This window comes from Macaca fascicularis, chromosome 9, assembly GCF_037993035.2.
Source record: "Macaca fascicularis isolate 582-1 chromosome 9, T2T-MFA8v1.1".
Classification (NCBI taxonomy): domain Eukaryota; kingdom Metazoa; phylum Chordata; class Mammalia; order Primates; family Cercopithecidae; genus Macaca; species Macaca fascicularis.
The window spans coordinates 104,394,247-104,411,818 of NC_088383.1; the positions used below are offsets into that span (position 1 = coordinate 104,394,247).

The 17,572-nt window shown below is 43.6% G+C and overlaps 1 protein-coding gene across 50 annotated transcripts in view; it reads right to left on the minus strand.

Annotated features, from left to right (window-relative positions):
* The window catches only part of SORBS1 (sorbin and SH3 domain containing 1), a 252,720-nt gene that overhangs the window by 164,101 nt on the left and 71,047 nt on the right, over positions 1 to 17,572 (minus strand). For 39 of the 50 annotated variants that reach the window (XM_065521203.1, XM_065521202.1, XM_074002267.1 and 36 more), the window contains exon 2: positions 16,985 to 17,070. The exons of the other annotated variants lie outside the window; for them this stretch is intronic. The gene's annotated coding sequence lies outside the window, so the exon portion shown is untranslated. The remainder of the gene's footprint in view (positions 1 to 16,984; positions 17,071 to 17,572) is intronic. 50 annotated transcript variants of the gene reach the window in all.

Consider the following 17,572-nt stretch of genomic DNA (forward strand, 5'->3'; position numbering starts at 1 on the left):
AATTTTTCACAGTAGAGATTCTGAAATGCTTAGGAAAAAGGAAAAAAAAGCCATTCACTTCCCTCAGCCCAGACATTTGTTTCTTAAAAATGCAGTGGACAGATAGCAGGAAAGAACTCCCTGTATAGATTATAGGAAAAGGAGTTCAATGTTTGTGCGTGGGGTATATGTGAGAGATCATAAAAAATCCTTAAAAAAGAATAAAGATGGCAGGTAATGAACCAGCACCACCGCTGTGTGGCTGAAATAGAAATGGGTATGTCACCTCCATGCCACCAAAGAAACGGAGTCTCTCATGTCCCACAAAGCATGCAAGGCATCTTGCCTTGCCAAATTTAAACAGGGATATTATTTTTAAGTTACTATAATTAGTTTCCATTTGTCTGTGAATCAGCCTTTATGAGGCAATAGCATCTAAAGCCCTATCAGATGAAACATGAAGCCACATCATGTCTGTTTATTATTTTGAAGAGAGAGGGTGCCAAGTTTCCTGTAACACCCAATTCAAACACTGAAATTTGGAGGACAGAATGTCCTGTTGTCCATGTTTGAAGATAGGAATATATTTTCATCTAATACATCAGAGTCCCAGGTTCAGCTGGCAACAGGAAGGAATTGAATTCCACAGCTCAAAAATAGGACTTAAGTACTAAAGCACCTTTCGTTGCTCATATAGGATAATATTTGTTTTAACCCCTCATGTGGCAGCATGTGTTAAAGTGCCCATGTTTGGGAACAAATATGAGAATGTTTTAATCTAAAGATAACTGCCTAGGTGACAAGAGATTGGCAAGTGTTTTAAAGCTATGTTTACACTCCCTGATAATATGGCTCTCCTAATTAAGTTTCTCAAGACCAGTGAAGAGTTTCTATCGCAAATAGAAAGGCAGGGGGACGGGAGCGTTCCTATTTAAGCCTGAGCTTCCAGCAAATGACATGGCTCCTCTAAGGGGTTCTGAAATCAGGTATTGGAATATAGTAGAATCTTCTGGTCTCCAAAGGAAGTCCAGCCAGAGAGCAGGTAACACGAACTTTGATGCAGTTAGAATCTGGAAGAGGTTTAAACTGGCTGCCTTAGTAAGCCCCAGAGACCCAATGAGAGGGCACAAGCTCAATGCCATCATTCACAAAGAACATCAGTGAGCAGTATGCCAGCAGATCTGGCACATGGTGGTGGGGGCGGTGGTGCAGAAGAGGGAGATACACTAGTCACTTGTCTTCAGATTTATTACAGTAAAGCCTTAATATCTTCACGCCCTCGATAAATGTGTACAGGTGCACCTGTATCTTTTATAGCAAGTACCATGGGTTCTGGTTCTAGTTATAACATATACTAGCCAGGTTCCCTTCAGCAAACCACTTTAACCTTTCAGAACTTCATTTTTCCCCCTCCAATACAAAACAAGCAATAACAACAAACAGGGAATGAGGCAGTGGGGAGTAATACTTGCCCTGTATCTAACCTCACAGGATTTCTATAAGAATCAAAATGAAATAATTAATAATAGTTTCACAGTCTTTAAGGTTCAGCAAACATGTATATAATGTTTTCTTATGGCTGGGATGAGGTGCTTGACAATTCTCACATCTAACAACCCTCTGATAAGGGTACTATTATTATCCTTGTTTTGTAGATAAGAAAATTAAGGCCCAGAGAGGTTTAATAACTTGCTGGAAGTTATGACACTAGTAAGGGAGATTTGAACTTTAGCAGCCTGACTCGAGTTTGTGGTACTATATACCACAATATGCAGCCTGTCATAATTATCATATGAACATTAATATTATATAATAACTAAAGTTATGTTTATCTCAATTTCACAAATGAAGAAAAGGAGGCTCAGAGAGGTAAGTCACAAGCTAAGATCGTGGAGCAAGCAAATGGCAGAGCCAGGATTTGAAACTAAGTCTATGTGACTGCAGACCCTGAACTCTCAACCACAAAGTTAATAAACTTCACTCCACAAATATTGACTCTGCATCTACTGCGCTCCGGGCTCCGTGTTCTAAAACACAATTCTTTTTTTAAAAAAGATAAGGTAGCAGTTGTTCGCCCAGGAGCTAAAAGGTTTTCACATCATCTCCAGGCCAGATCAGCCCCACCCCCGCTCTCCAGGGCAAAGTCCCGGCCTCAAACAGCAGGTGCCCAGTGATAGCTGATGCCAATAACGACAATTACAACAGAAATATTTTAAATGTTAGACTCTTGCTTCAAAAGGGAATTAGACTACTCAATTTCCAGGGCAAAAACATCCTTCAGGGCAAAATGCTGTTTCTAAAACAATGTGAACAGGTGTGGCCTATCTCAACAGGTGAAATATTTGAGGAACACTGCTCATTCCTGCCAGCCTTTCAACTCCCAAGGTAGGTTTTGCCCAACTCAACCTGGTTCTTCTCAGGCTTTCCTGATAGTCTTTTATCCCAGGGAAACCCCTCAGTTGGTCGCCCTAGAGGGCAAGGGCTAGGTTTTATACTCTTGACCAATACAAACACACAAAGTGGTTCTAGCACAGTGCCTTGCAAATAAAAGGACCTAATGTCTTAGTGGATTCAATGGGTGGAACAATATTTTATTATTTTCAAAGTACACTCATTTCCACTTCATAAGTGTTGCCAAGCAGCAGTCCCTGCACTGCTAAAATGACGATGTGAGAATCATTTTAATTAGCACTTTCATTGTTTGTATGCAAATGCACATTCCTAAAGTGGGTTCTTTAGAAAGTTTTCCTAAATCGACATCCCTCACAGTGATTTTTCTCCTTAAATCCTTTCCCATAGACACTAAAGAGATAAATTTCAATCCAGCCTGAGTCTTAATGATCCTGAATCTTTAATAATGGAATTAAGCTGCTTTTCTCTATAGGAATAGCAAACCTAAAACGAGGAAATGTGAGGCACTTCCAGGCACCAAGATAGAGCTACCCCTTTGACTCAGTCATCCCAAAATAGGATGGGTGACTCCAAGAGAAAGCACACTCCCAGCACCGAGCTGCAGAAAAGTGAACAGTTTGGTGGACTGAGTCCCCCTGGGACAAACCCGAGAGTCTTCAGAGTCATCACAAACTTTCCAACCTCTTCCTCTTTTCCCTTCCCCAAATACTCTACTCCCAGCTCGGGGAGCCCGAACTCTCGGCCAGCCCACCCCTAGCCTGTTCCTTCCTTTAGTCTCTGACCTAGGGGCTGGGCAGCCTTGGTCTTATGCCTCAGCTCAGGGAGAGGCCCAGATGCTCCTGGAGAACTCAACCCTGGCAGAGGCATTGGTGGACCCAGCCCAGCCCTGCCCTGGGTGGGAGTCCTGAAGAGCTGGTCTCTTGGGGAGTAGGAGTGGGAATAAGTTCTGGGTGGTCAGCACAGCTGAATCCTGACCTGAGTCACTAACTCAGCCCTGTATGGTTATGCGTGGCAGCCCAGAGGGCCAGTCACAGCTTAAAATGAGAGAGAACACCATGGTGAGAAGCAGTTTTTGGAAGGGCAAATGAGGAGTCAGAGGTTATCTGAGCTTGGAGAAAAACTCTGTGGTCCAAAGAGGGTGGGGAAAGTCGGGAGCCAGGAAAGCACTAGAAAATCCTTTAAGGGGCTGCAAAGCACACCTAACGTTGGAATGCCCTATCTGCATGTCTGGGCTACAGGAAGAAGGAATGGAGTCAAAGCTGACCAAAGAACAGCAGCATTTATGGTCACAGGAAAGTCCAAAAGGCTAAGGCAGGGGTGTCCAATCTTTTGGCTTCCCTGGGCCATGTTGGAAGAAAAAGAATTGTTTTGGGCCACACATAAAATACACTAACACTAGTGATAGTTGATGAGCTAAAACAAAACAAAACGCACACAGACACACACATCCCATAATGTTTTAAGGAAGTTTACAAATTTGTGCTGGGCCACATTCAAAGCCATCCTGGGCCACATACAGCCCGCAGGCCTTGGGTTGGACAAGCTTGGTCTAAGGTCCAGGAAGAGTTAAAACAGGAGAAATCAAAATAACCATCAGGGTTTTTGTTTTGGAGGTTGTTTTTAAAAAAATCTATGATCACCAAGAAGAAAAGCAAAGCGTATGATAACAGACCTGCTTGAAGAAGCCCTCGTCATATTATAAAAGAAGCCATTTCTCCCCGTGTTGCTTCCACCTCCTCCAACGATGAGAATGATCTTACTGGAAAGGGAGACTCTGGTAAGAGGTGACTGAGGCAGAAGACAGGTGTGGAGCTAGGAGAGTCACAGCCCCTTTGAGTGACAGCTACTCCTTTTCAGGTTTTCAGGCTCAAGTGAACCACATCCATAGACACCTGAAAGAATCTGAACTGTCACTGATGAATCACTATCAGTAATCTTTCAGAAACCTCTGAGAGGAGGAAAGGTGATAAAAATTGAGGAACTAAATAATTAACACTAAGAAGGGTCTAGAAGTATACACTGAGAAGCCTGGCGTCAACATCCTGAAGAATTCTAGCCTGGAATATTAAATAGATGAATAGCTAAGAAAAGAAAGTGGTGACTCTTTTGGTGTCACTCCAAGAACTGACACAGGCTCACCGTGAAAAGGTATCAATTAATTTCCCTTTTAAAAATAGAATTATTAGACCAACAGCTCAGATGAGCATAACTTTACAGACAGGATCCCAACACATTTCTGGGACCCCCACACAGCCCCTTCTCTCTCATTTATAACCACAGTTCCCTGGCACCACACGGGAAAATGATGCACACCTGGAGGAGAGCTTGAGGTTAGGGCGCAAGGAAGGACACCACTGAGGATATCCCCTAAAGGTCACAGCCAAGCAGTGTGATGGCTGACACCTTAGAAATACATGATTGTTAAGGCCTGCTAGTCCAAGCTGGATCTGTCTCCGGACTGTCATTCTCAAAACTAGCCAGCATAAAGACCACTGCAGGCAGGAGGGGACCGGGGATGTCAAGAACATTTTAAGTGTAGTGACACCCTTCTCACTCAGTGACCTGTGACTGCCAAGCCAAGATCCCTGAATGGAAACGCCTGGTTGGAACTCCTTCTTAGCTCATCAGTCAGACAAGCATCTTTGGAACTATTTTTTCCAAGGAAGGGGACGTCCCTGAAGGAAATGAGTAGATGCCAAGCAGAGAATATAGCAAATCAAAATACTTCCTGACACAGCCAAATCCTTGGCTGATGTACTTCCAGCTCAATGCCTGGAACTCAAGACCAGCCCAGGGAGGATCAGACACAGGCTCCCATGTGGCTGGAAGCCAAGAAGGTCCAAAGTGGCTTCAGAAATCTCTAAGACTGAAGACACTGGGCTTGTTCCAAGCCATAGGATTTCCGAGCTAATGGGAGGATTGAACATCATCTTACTTTAAAAAAAGAAAAAGAAAAAGGTGAGGGGAATATACAAGTACTCAGGGAAACAGTATTGCAGAGTTCCCTAAAGTAGCGAAGGATTTAAAGACTGGTCTCCAGAGTCCTTTTCCCCAAAATAGACACTTTTAGCCACGCACTGTTTAGTTAATTAACCGAGGAGACAAAAGGTTCAAACCAATCACCCCCACTCCCAGCACTCAGTCCTGGAACTGACCCTGAGGTACTTCGGGCCAGGGTGATGGGGAGAGAGGTCAGATGATCCGTGGCGATCTGGAACCAACCTCACAAAACTGCGTCATCCATGGACAGGCTGTAAGGGAACTAGCCACACCCCAGCCTCGGTCACGCTGCAAATTTAACCCTAAACAGAACATACTAAACATCAGTGTTGCTCAAAAGCTCAGAGACACACTTTGGAGAAGGGAGGTGTACACACAAGCCTTTCTAGATGGCCGTCTTGTATGCCATCTTCCAGGGATGGGTCCAGAAACCAGCAGATACACTTTGGTTTGTTTTTTTTAACTGACACAAAATGGTTCGGAGATGTGCCCGCTCTCTCTGTCTCAAAGATTCCCTTTTCAATGCTCTGTCCGTTCTTCTGCTTGCCTCAAGCAAGAAACCTCCATCATGCACTATCAGTCTTCAACACATGCTAAATCGGGGCAATGTGAAGACAGGGGAGGCAGTGATGGCAGCCAGGAGGGGACAGGCCGAAGCAAAAGACACTGAATACTTGAAACCACAAATCCTGAATCTGCAATTCCTCTGTTTACTTAGAAACAGTTGCTGATGCTTACCCGGCCCAAAGATAAACTAGGACAAACCGGAAAGGGAAGGGGAAGCAGTGAGGTAAGGGCTGTTGTAAACCTGGCACCACGCATGCAGAGGAAAAGCTCCCCGCGTGGTCAGGACATAGTTTTCCTCCCGATGAGAAAAGTTAGATAACAGTATGAATAGTGATGTTAGGCTGAATCCAGGCGCTAAGCAGAGGCAGAGGGCTGCTGTCTTCACACACATACAAAGCATTTGGAGACCACTGTGGTGTGGTGGAAAGAGCATGGCATTTGGAGTCAGAGGGGGTGAACTTGAGTCCTGGCTCTGCCTAGAACAAGCTGTGTGACCTCAGGCTAGGCATTCAACCCCTCTGGGTTTCAATTCTCTGTGAACTATGAAACGAATGACTTAGACTAGCTGATCTTGTAGGTGTCTTTCAGTTCTATCATTCTGTTATGTCACTCATGATGCAACAAAAGCGTTAATGCATCCACTCAGCAAGCATTTCCTGAACGCATTCTGCATGCCAGCAACTCCGCGCTTGGTATGAGGGACAATCTTGCACCCAAGGAACCTTCCAATCCACACATGCGAGAGACTTGTCAATGAGCCTGTACAGTACAAAGGGAGAGATGTGTGGACAGGGTGAAGGGTTCTAGCAGTGGACGGGGCAGACAGCAATCGGAAACAGTTGCCCAGGAGTAATTCCTGGGCTAACACTTGAGGTAGGAGGTAATTAGGCAAAAGGAAAGAAAAAAAGGAATAGTATGTATGCATGATAGTATGCACTCAGGAATGGCCCAGTAGGACATGCAGGGTGGGAGGAGTGCTAAGAGATCAAAGGCCTTATAAGCTAAACTAAGAAGAGCTACTGCCAAGCACCTCCAGGCCCCTGTACCTCCCCTGCTGTTCACCTCAACAACTCCCTATATGGCCACATCAGGGTCAGAAACAGCTCCTCCAAGTCCCCTTATGTCGACAGTCAAGCAACCATCCCACCCCTGCCCCCAGCCATCTCCTTTTGTCCCCGAGTCTCATCTAGCTCCACCTGCCGCCCTGCACATCCAGGCCACACCTGCTGACACAGAAGCTTCCTCTCAGTCACCCAGCAGGCCTTGCTTTCAGCTCTTGCTCAGCCCTCAGTGCCCAACCCATGTCAGCTGTTCCAAATAGTTTCCATCTTCCTCAAAGCCACAACCACATCCCTCCCACCCACCCCACTCTCATACTTAGTCGATGACTCCCACCTCCTCTGTTCCTGGGAATGACTGTCCAGCACAACTCCCATAGCAACCCTCCTGCCCACCTGTCCTAAGTTCCTTCCTAAATGGTGCAGACAAAACCATGGGTATCTCTGCTTACAAACACAAAAGAAAGCAAAGAGAAAAACTCTAGGAAGAAATAGAGATTGCATTCATCAACCAATGCAGGCTGTTGCCCATGCATGTGACTGGGCTCTGAAACAAGCACACTTAGGTGGGATAAGGTATATGAATGTACTCTGCATGGCAAAAGGCCCTGTGTAAATATTAGAGCTATTCCATATGTGTTGGTTGAATAAATGAATAAACAAATCAATGAATTTGAGGCAATCTAAAGAGCTGCAAAATACTCAGTATCATCAGCACGGGGACCAGGAATGCAGTCTAGAATTCGGCCAAGAGGATCCTTTCTAAAACCAGAGTTTTCAAAACTCTGATGCCTCCTTTGCTCCTACACACACAGCCCACTTAATGCCAACCTGAGCAGTGCTGAATCATTTTAATGATGTATTTTGGCTATTTTGGAAATAACTTCCTAAAACAATATATTTAGTATAAAATATAAGCACAACAGGTTTAGTATATTGCACACATAGTACACTATACTTTGTGGGTGTATATATACATTTGTGCCATGCTCTAAGTGCCATTATAAGCTCTTAGCCAATGACTGCTGACATAGGCCCACCGCAAGACACCCACTGCAGCCTCCATTACACCATCCTGTGCTGAGCATGTTCTACAAAATGTTTTGTTTCCTCTGCTAAAGCTCTGTACCATTTATTTTTTGTACTGGTCACAATTTTGACTCATCACGGCCAAGAGATGGTGTTCAACTGGCTTTGGACCCACCACAAAAAAAAAAAAAAATCAAGAAAAAATATAACCTAGGATTGTAAAATCCAATTATTAGAGTAGTCCAAGTGTCATGAGCACCGGTGAACACGGGTAGGCTCACAGACGTCAGAGCTCTAGTCATCAGAAATACTCTGTGGGATGACAAGAAGATGAAAAGCCTTCTTCCTGGTTTACTCTGTACCATCTACTGAACGGAGCTCCAGACTTTCCTCCCAGTGCTGCAAGTTCAGGATGATCCCATGAGCTGGTGAGTATATAATTCACTGTATTCAGTTCTTCTTTGGTGTTTATTACAGGCAGCCATGAGAAATAAATGATGACATTAGGAACCCATCTCTACTGAGACTCTGCCCTTTGAACCCCACAGAAGTTGTTACATGGCCAGTACCCCAGGTTTCCCCAGCACTGAGTGTGTGCGGCATGGGACAGGATAGCGGAATTCTAGAATGTCTGAGCTTGAGGAAGGCCCAGACATGATCTCATTTATATCAGAAACAACTAAAGCTCAGAGACAGCAGGTTGTTGTAGGGTTGGTGGCAAGGCACGTATACCAACAGTCTGATGAACTCTCACCCTAAAACCAAGAAGCTAAAAATGAAAAACATTGAAATTCAGTCTCCATCTGGGCTAGCATTTAGTCTTCAGCAGTCTAGAAGAATGATTTCAGAAAGGCAATGGTGATATGAGAAGAAACAGAAAATGTGGATCATGATGGCTCATAAAATAGGAATAACTCGGATTAAGTTCAGTTATTCAAGGTTTGGGTTCATTGGGCTTTTTTGTTGGTGGTAGTGGTGTGAAGTTCCTTTTCTAGAATCTATAGATGCTTTAGAAGGTACCAGACCCAAAAACGAATTCTTTCTTTTGTTAAAACACTGGCGACTTCTATTATCCAGTTTTATATTTTTGTCTGACTATTAAAAGGAAAAAAAACTAAGAAATGTTCAACTCCTTTGAGTTCAGTAGTTCACTTCTATTTGAAAAATAAAACGAAAATATTTAAGAGCAAATGTAATGAGTAAATTTGTATAAATGTTCCCAACATGGTATTTTTATGAGTAAATCACATTATACAAAGGACATTATATGTTTCAAAACTAATATAATGACTTGATTTTTGTAAAGAATACTTTTTAAAAATTATATTATTGCTTTCTTTCCTTCCCTTTAGTTAAAAACACACAAATTTCTTTCTTTCTTTCTTTCTTTCTTTAGACGTAGTTTCGCTCTTGTTGCCCAGGCTGGAGTGCAATGCAATGGCGCCATCTCGGCTCACTGCAACCTTCGCCTCCCAGGTTCAAGCAATTCTCCTTCCTCAGCCTCCCAAATAGCTGGGATTATCGGTGCCCGCCACCATGCCTGGGTCTTGAACTCCTGATCTCAGGTGATCCACCCACCTCAGCCTCCCAAAGTGTTGGGATTACAGGCATGAGCCACCAGGCCCAGCCATAAAACACACAAATTTCTTTAAAGAAAAAAATATTTGGTTTACCCTACTGTCCCAACATTTTTTTCCCTATCATTTACATTTTAGTTTTGTTATTTAAAAAGAGAGGTATCAGGCCGGGCGCGGTGGCTCACACCTGTAATCCCAGCACTTTGGGAGGAAGAGGTGGGTGCACAGCTTGAGCCTAGGAGTTCAAGACCAGCCTAGCCAACATGGTGAAATCCTGTCTCTACAAAAAATACAAAAATTAGGTGGGCATGGTGGCACACACCTGTAGTCCCAGTTACTAATGGGGCTGAACGGGAAGATTGTTTGAGCCTGGGAGGTCGAGGCTGCAGTGAGCCATAATCGCACCACTGCGCTCCAGTCGGGACAACAGTGTGAGACCCTGTCTCAAATAGAAAGAAAACAAAAAGTGTAAAGGTGCTTCTGCCTCCTTTTTTAATTAAAAGAATTAGCAACTTATATAAGAGACTATTTCCAGCTTCTGAGTCCATGCTGGGACAATTCTGGAAATTGTAAATTTTATTGAAGTTAGGCTGCCTTGAACATAGCTATCTTCCCCAATCTTTCACCTAGATCTAATCAGAAAAGCCATCCTTTACAGCAGGCACCTACCTGCCACACAGAGCTATCCAGAAGCAGACACACTTAGAATGGGATGTGTGACTAAGCATGATAACTGGGCAGGGGAATGTCATCTCCTAAAAATGTAGAAGTGTTATATATGGAAATTGTGTATGTGCACATGTACCTTAAAGGGGTTCCTGACCCTTTACCCGAAAAGCCTAAAAACCAGTACCTTACTGATTATGATAGGGAATGCTGAATTATCCAAAGTTCAACAAGCACAAATAATAGTCATTTTTTTCAAGCATACCTCTGCTGGAACCATTTTTTATTTAATCACTGCTGTAATCAGCAGACTAGAGAAATTCTCTCTGAGTGAGGAAAACATGGAGTGAGTCATCTCTATGTTGATAAGGAGACAGCAGGATGAGGGCACTGCTGTGAAGTAGGCATCAGATGGTGCCTTGTCTAAATTAGTCAGTGGAACAATCAGAATGATTTCTTCCCATGACGTGCAGTAATCACCGGAGATGATGCTGATCTCCTTGTTTTAGTGACGACCCCAACACAATTTCATGTTTACTTCTCCAAACCAGGGCAAAAAAAAAAAGGAAAGACAAAAAATGTATTCCACTCAGTATTTGTAGTCACTAGATGGAAAAAGAGAAAGTATCTTGTTTTTACATGTGGCTGGCAAATGTGCTACAACTTCCTGTTTGTTTAAAAAGTACAAGTTCAAATGTGTAAAGCTCTTGGAGAAACACCAACACCTAAGAGATGTCGCTCTTGCATGAAATGGATATGATGTCATTGTAGGTCACGATAACTTTGGCCAGAAAGTGGCCTTATGAACCTCTGGTGACATAAAGCAATATGGCAGCCCAGGGAGATACTTCTAGACAATGACCCCTGAGAAGCTGCCCCCAAAAGCACACAATCCAAACAGCAGTGTGGTGACTGGTATCATTGGTTCTGGACACTGAATTCTACCCTACTCTTTCAGAGAGGTGGCAACTTATACCAATTCTATTTTGAGCATTTTCCTAGGGAAGCTGGGATTCTTAAGAGAAAGAAAATGGGTTTGAATTGCTTTTTAATGTGTCTGAACTCTGCAGTTAGAAACTATCAATCACAAAGGATTCCAAATCCTGTTCTGTTCCACAATGCAAGAAGACCTTTCCCTAAAGGGCAGCAGTGAGATGTTCAGTTGAAATGGCAATAATCTGTGGCTCAACTCATGGCAACCACCTCATTTCAAATCCATATTTGTCTAAAGCTGCTGAATAAAGAAAATATTGAGCACAAACAGCTTTAAATCCTTTATAGAAATAAGGGAGCCGGGCACGGTGGCTCAAGCCTGTAATCCCAGCACTTTGGGAGGCTGAGACGGGCGGATCACAAGGTCAGGAGATCGAGACCATCCTGGCTAACACGGTGAAACCCCGTCTCTACTAAAAAATACAAAAAACTAGCCGGGCGAGGTGGCGGGCGCCTGTGGTCCCAGCTACTCCGGAGGCTGAGGCAGGAGAATGGCGTAAACCCGGGAGGCGGAGCTTGCAGTGAGCTGAGATCCGGCCACTGCACTCCAGCCTGGGCGACAGAGCCAGACTCAGTCTCAAAAAAAAAAAAAAAAAAAAAAAAAGAAATAAGGGAAAGGATGGAAGAAAGAAATTGGCCTGACTGACATATCCCCATACATGCAAAATTTGAAACTCAAGTCAAAGTACTCAAGTCCCAAGTTGTTAATAAATGTGAAGCCTCAGACCAATTAAAGGCCCTGTGAACAGGCAATGCCCTTAATCAAAACACATTGAGCAAGAGGAGTTATAAAGCCAACTGGTGAGGAAACTTTCAATGTTTCTAGATCATTTATAAAGAATAAAAGGGATACTATTATTATCCTTTTTAAAGATAATACATAAACATACCACAAAAAAAATTTTAAATAGCTACTCATCTCAGGCATCTCCTCCTGAGATGGTCTACAAATATACAAGCACTGAAGACTATTCTACAGCCTCAGCAGTTTGTGTGTGTGTGTGTGTGTGTGTGTGTGTGTGTGTTTAACTTAAGAAGGATACCACCAGTTTTTAAATGTCCAACCACTCTAAGTCTCCAGGGGCATGGGAAGGTCCTATACCTTTTTAATTCCTGAAATCACTTACTGAAGGAGGAAGCAGAAGGAAAAATCCTCCCCCTGTAATTACCAGTAAGTTTCACTCTTTTTAATTTTATTTACGTTCCATTCTATGAGAAAAGACAACAAATGAAAACCAGGGTTGATGCCATTCGTCATAAATACCATTCCACTGAAACCCTCATTTGCCATAAACCATTGGTCATAGACAGAGAACACTACATAATCAATGCTCATTTTTCTAGAGATTCCAAGTTCCGGAAGTACCACTCAGAGTGTTTTCACTCAAGCTGGGGAGTCTTTAAACACATGTAGAAGCAAGTCAGCACTGCCCATGCCCACGGGAGGGAGAGACCCCATTCTAGAATGCTGCTGATCATCCTGTCCTCTCTTTTGTCATCATTTCCACAAAAGGCCTGAGAAGACCACATGGGGTTGGGGTTGAGGGAAGGAGTGAAAATGTTTTCAAAGAAGGAAATCTTGAGGCTATTAAAAAGCTTTGGAGGCAGGGGGATTGGGGGGGATCCTAATCTGAAAGGCTTACAAAGGCAGTCAGAGGGAGGAGGAGGCAAATAGGCTTTGGAGCCAGTGATGGTGGGAAGAGGCAAAAATGTCTATGGCAGCTGGAGACTGCAAGACTAAAGGAACTCACTAGGAGCCTCAAAATGGGAAAACTCAGGCGCCCAGTGAGAAGATGGAAGAAGCTCAATAGGACGATTTGTCTGGGAAACAGACAAAGCAAATATGGAGCAGCTGCATTTTATGCCAGAAGCCCACAAATAGATGAAGATGTGTGTGAGTCAGAACTGATTTTCGCATATCAGTCAATGGTGGTTGAGGGGTACAGGTGGGATGCATACATCTACCACAACCACCACAGTATACTTTTTTTTTGAGACGGAGTCTCACTGTCGCCCAGGCTGGAGTGCAGTGGCCGGATCTCAGCTCACTGCAAGCTCCGCCTCCCGGGTTTACACCATTCTCCTGCCTCAGCCTCCCGAATAGCTGGGACTACAGGCACCCGCCACCTCACCCGGCTAGTTTTTTGTATTTTTTAGTAGAGACGGGGTTTCACCGTGTTGGCCAGGATGGTCTCGATCTCCTGACCTCGTGATCCGCCCTTCTCGGCCTCCCAAACACAGTATACTTTTTATCTTGTAGCATTTATCCTTGATATTTTGAAGATAATCATAAATATCTTCTAACTTGTAGCCCTGTAAGTCATGGTGCCTGTTTGGCTTTCTTCAGAAAATTTTATCATATCTAACTTTTCATTGCAAAATTACTGATTTTCAGGTATGTTTTCACTTAGTGAGCCCTCAAGTAATGAACTTTTGGATGATATAACTATTGAATGAGAAAAATACCTGAAATGTAATAACAGTAAATTAAACTTAGTCATTGAAATGGCTTGTAGAAGTTCCAGTGCCCAAGATGTAGCTTACAGGTTATTGGCAAAGGCTGCTGGATGTTCCTGCTTGCTAATAATTCACTCAGCTGACCAGATTTATAATTATGCAATCCTGAAACTAATTTTCTTGATTTGGGGAAGTCATAGCACTTGAAATTTTTTACATAAGGTGAGACTTTATGACTGCTTTTATATCACATTATCTCATTTGTATAATTCATATTTGCATACAGTAGAAACCATATTCATTAGCATGTCTTCATTTACTTCTTAGTAGGGACTTGATATGGAAAATCTACCCTTTGCCTTCGCCTTCCCTCTTTCCTCTGTCAAAAATCCTATGTATCTCTTCCTTTCTCTCCCTAGATGATCTCATTCAGTCACATGGCTTTAAATATCATCTATATGCCGATGACTCTGAGAGATACCATTTCCAGCCCCAGCCAACTCTACATCTCTATGGGAATATCGAACGGGCGTCTCAAACCTAAGAGGACACAACAGAACCCTTAGGGTCCCTCTTTGCTCCTTATCTCAGTGAACAGCAACGTCATTCACCTAGCCAAAAACACGGGACTAACCCTTGACTCTTGTGTTTACTTATACCCCACATGCAACCTACAAGGCTCTACCTTCAAAATATATCCTGAGTCTGTCCACTTCTTCCATTCAATCATCACTACTCTAATCCAAGTCACACCCTAATCTCCTGCCTGGATCACTGGAAGGACCAGTGATATAGGTTATACAGATTCTACTCTTGCCCCTAGAATCTATTCTGCACTCAGGATCCAGAGAAAAAATGTTAAAGCACAAAGAAGATCACATGGACTATGGAATCCAATCACTCTCAGAGTAAAAATCAAACTCCTGGCCAGGTGTGGTGGCTCACGCCTGTAATCCCAGCACTTTGAGAGGCCGAGGCGGGCGCATCATGAGGTCAGGAGATCAAGACCATCCTGGCTAACACAGTGAAACTCTGTCTCTACTAAAACTACAAAAAATTAGCCAGGCGTGGTGGCGGGTGCCTGTAGTCCCAGCTACTTGGGAAGGCTGAGGCAGGAGAATGGCATGAACCCGGGAGGCGGAGCTTATAGTGAGCGGAGATCCTGCCACTGCACTCCAGCCTGGGCGACAGAGCAAGACTCCGTCTCAAAAAAAAAAGGAAAGAAATCAAACTCCTTACCATAGCCTACAGGGTCTGGCTCCCACCTACCACTCTCATTTCACATCACTCTCCCTCCCTATCAACACCCCCAGACCAAGACCAGACAAACTGGCTGCCTTCCTGTTCCCCTACCAAGCCAACCTTATCCTATGTCAACGGCCTTTCTTTTCACTTGCTATTCCCTCTGCCTGAACACTCCTCCTCCTCCCCTGATTCCTTTACTCCACTCAGGTCTCTACACAAAGTCAATCTTCTTTTTCTCTCTCACACACATAGAACCCTTTTTGGACCATTCTTTCAAAAAGAGCCCCGTCAGCCCCTCACCTTGTTCTACTGTTTTCATACCACACATTACCACCTGAAATTATATTGTCTATTTAGTTATTCATTGGCTTCCTTCATAGTATTGCTCACAATACTTAGTGAACACCCATCAGGTGTGAGGTGCTCTTCTAAGAGCTGAGGATACAACAGTAAACAAGACAAGACACGCAAAGACCCCTGCACTCATGGAGCTCACATTCTTATCATTCCCACTCAAATCTAAGGTCCAGGGAGGCACAGACACGGTCTGTCTTATGACCACTGAATCCCCAGAACAGTGCCTTGGCACAGAGCAGGCATTAATACATATTTGTTGAACGCATTAAGTGTCCTGCTACCTGATGCCATTTGCTTCCCTGAGGACTTCCACTACAGAGCTCTTCCTGCCTACCAGATGGAATTCAGGTTCTGGGACTCAGAATGTCACTATGTCCCCTTGGACAGGGCAGTCTGGACAGCCAGCCTCCTGTGGCTGAGCTGGTTTCCTAATCCTGGGCCTGCTTATCCTGACTGCCCTTCCTTCCTGTTCCAACCCCCAGCACCCTGCAAACTCACCAGGTGACCATCCCACTGGGATCTGTCTTAGTGGGTCACGAGAGCACCTGATCTACATCATAGGAGCTGACCAGGTAGTCAGTGTTAACCAGGCCAGCTTTTCTCTACAAAGAGTAGCTGAAATAAAGATGCAAGCATTGTTCAGCGTCCCTGGCCCACGGTGGTCCTTACCCTCAGTATCTCACCTAAGACCTCCAGCACCAACTAGCTATCATACCTGGAGGCACTCTCACCTCAGCACTGGAACACACTGTTATTAAGGACATATTTTTGCCTCTTTCAACTGTCATAGAAGCAAGACGTGTACCTGCTGTGATAAGTAATTAAGTTTCTTTCAGAAAAAGAAGAACATTTGTTAACTGTGAAATTCTCTGATCTCAAATAAAAATGAAAGTAATTGTGAAATGTCGTTAATTCATCTTTCAAGAAAATGGTAGCTATACTGGTAGGAAGGGAAAAAAAAAGAGAGAGAGAATGGAAATCTGTTGAAGAACCACTCTGGAAGTCTCAGAAAATAAGTATTTAAACCCCATTGTTTCCAACATATCAGTTTTCACACTTTAATGTATCTGTTGGCTCAGAAGTGCCCTGCTTGAATACCCCTATGAGACTAGCAGATGAAGATGTCTATGACCATCACAAAAGTCAAGGTAGAAAGCCCCAAACTGGTGATCAGTTGAATTGGGCTGAGTATGGCAGCTACACTGTAACACTTACATCTGGAACTCCAACTTGAAAAAGTGTGTTAATAAAGTTAATAAATGTAGCAGGTAGGGCGAGAATTGCCTTGCTCTACATCTCAGAGCCAAACAGTATTACCTTCTATTTGCCTAGGACTTTATTCTCCCTGGGCAAATATAAGCATTTGTGCATACATTACTTCTTGCATAGATTATCTCTTTTAGTCTGCAAAGCAAACATATCCTTAAACAGCAGGATATATTTCTCTGTCTGGGGCCTGGGAGGTCAAAGAATTCACCTACAATCCCACAGTAAAAATGGCAGAACCAAGTAAGTACCAAAACCCAGATATGCCTAGGCCCAGCTCAGTATCCTTCCTTCTCTAATAGAAAGGACAAATTACATTCTACAGTTAACAAAGTATTTCCCTTCACTGAGAAGAAGGAAAAAAACACATATATTCACCAGTGGTTTAAGGTGGTGGGAAGACGCATTGGTCCAGGAGCTCTGGGCAGAAAGGTTTCACGAACTCTTCCAAACGATGCCAACTCCTGCAATCACAAATGTACAAAACACCTGGTGTGAATCACAGGCACCCTGTGGCCTCTCCCCAAGGGGACTCATTTAAACACCATTTGCCAGGCAATTTAGGCCTAAACCCCTCTCTCTTTTAGCCCAATTTCCTTCCCCACTCTGACTTCCCAAAGCAGAACAAGAATCTTTAATTCACCAGCTGAAATGGTACTCATTAGAATCACAGGATCTTGCGCAGAAGGCAGCTTCACAGATCATCTTTAATGGAGATCACAAACCGAAAGCACAAGGGGTGACATCCAGGGTGGAAGTGTTACATTTCATCTGTGGATATGTTTAGAAAATCTGAGCCAAACATAAAAATCAGAGCTATCACACAAAAACTCAGATTTCTGGCTTCTCTTAAAGAAAGAAAAAAAAAATCAGACCTGTCAACATGGCCCACATTTATGTCTGAAAATGATCAGGTGTTGCTAAGCATTAAAAGCAGTCACACTTCATAGGCAGGCTTGGCTGCTC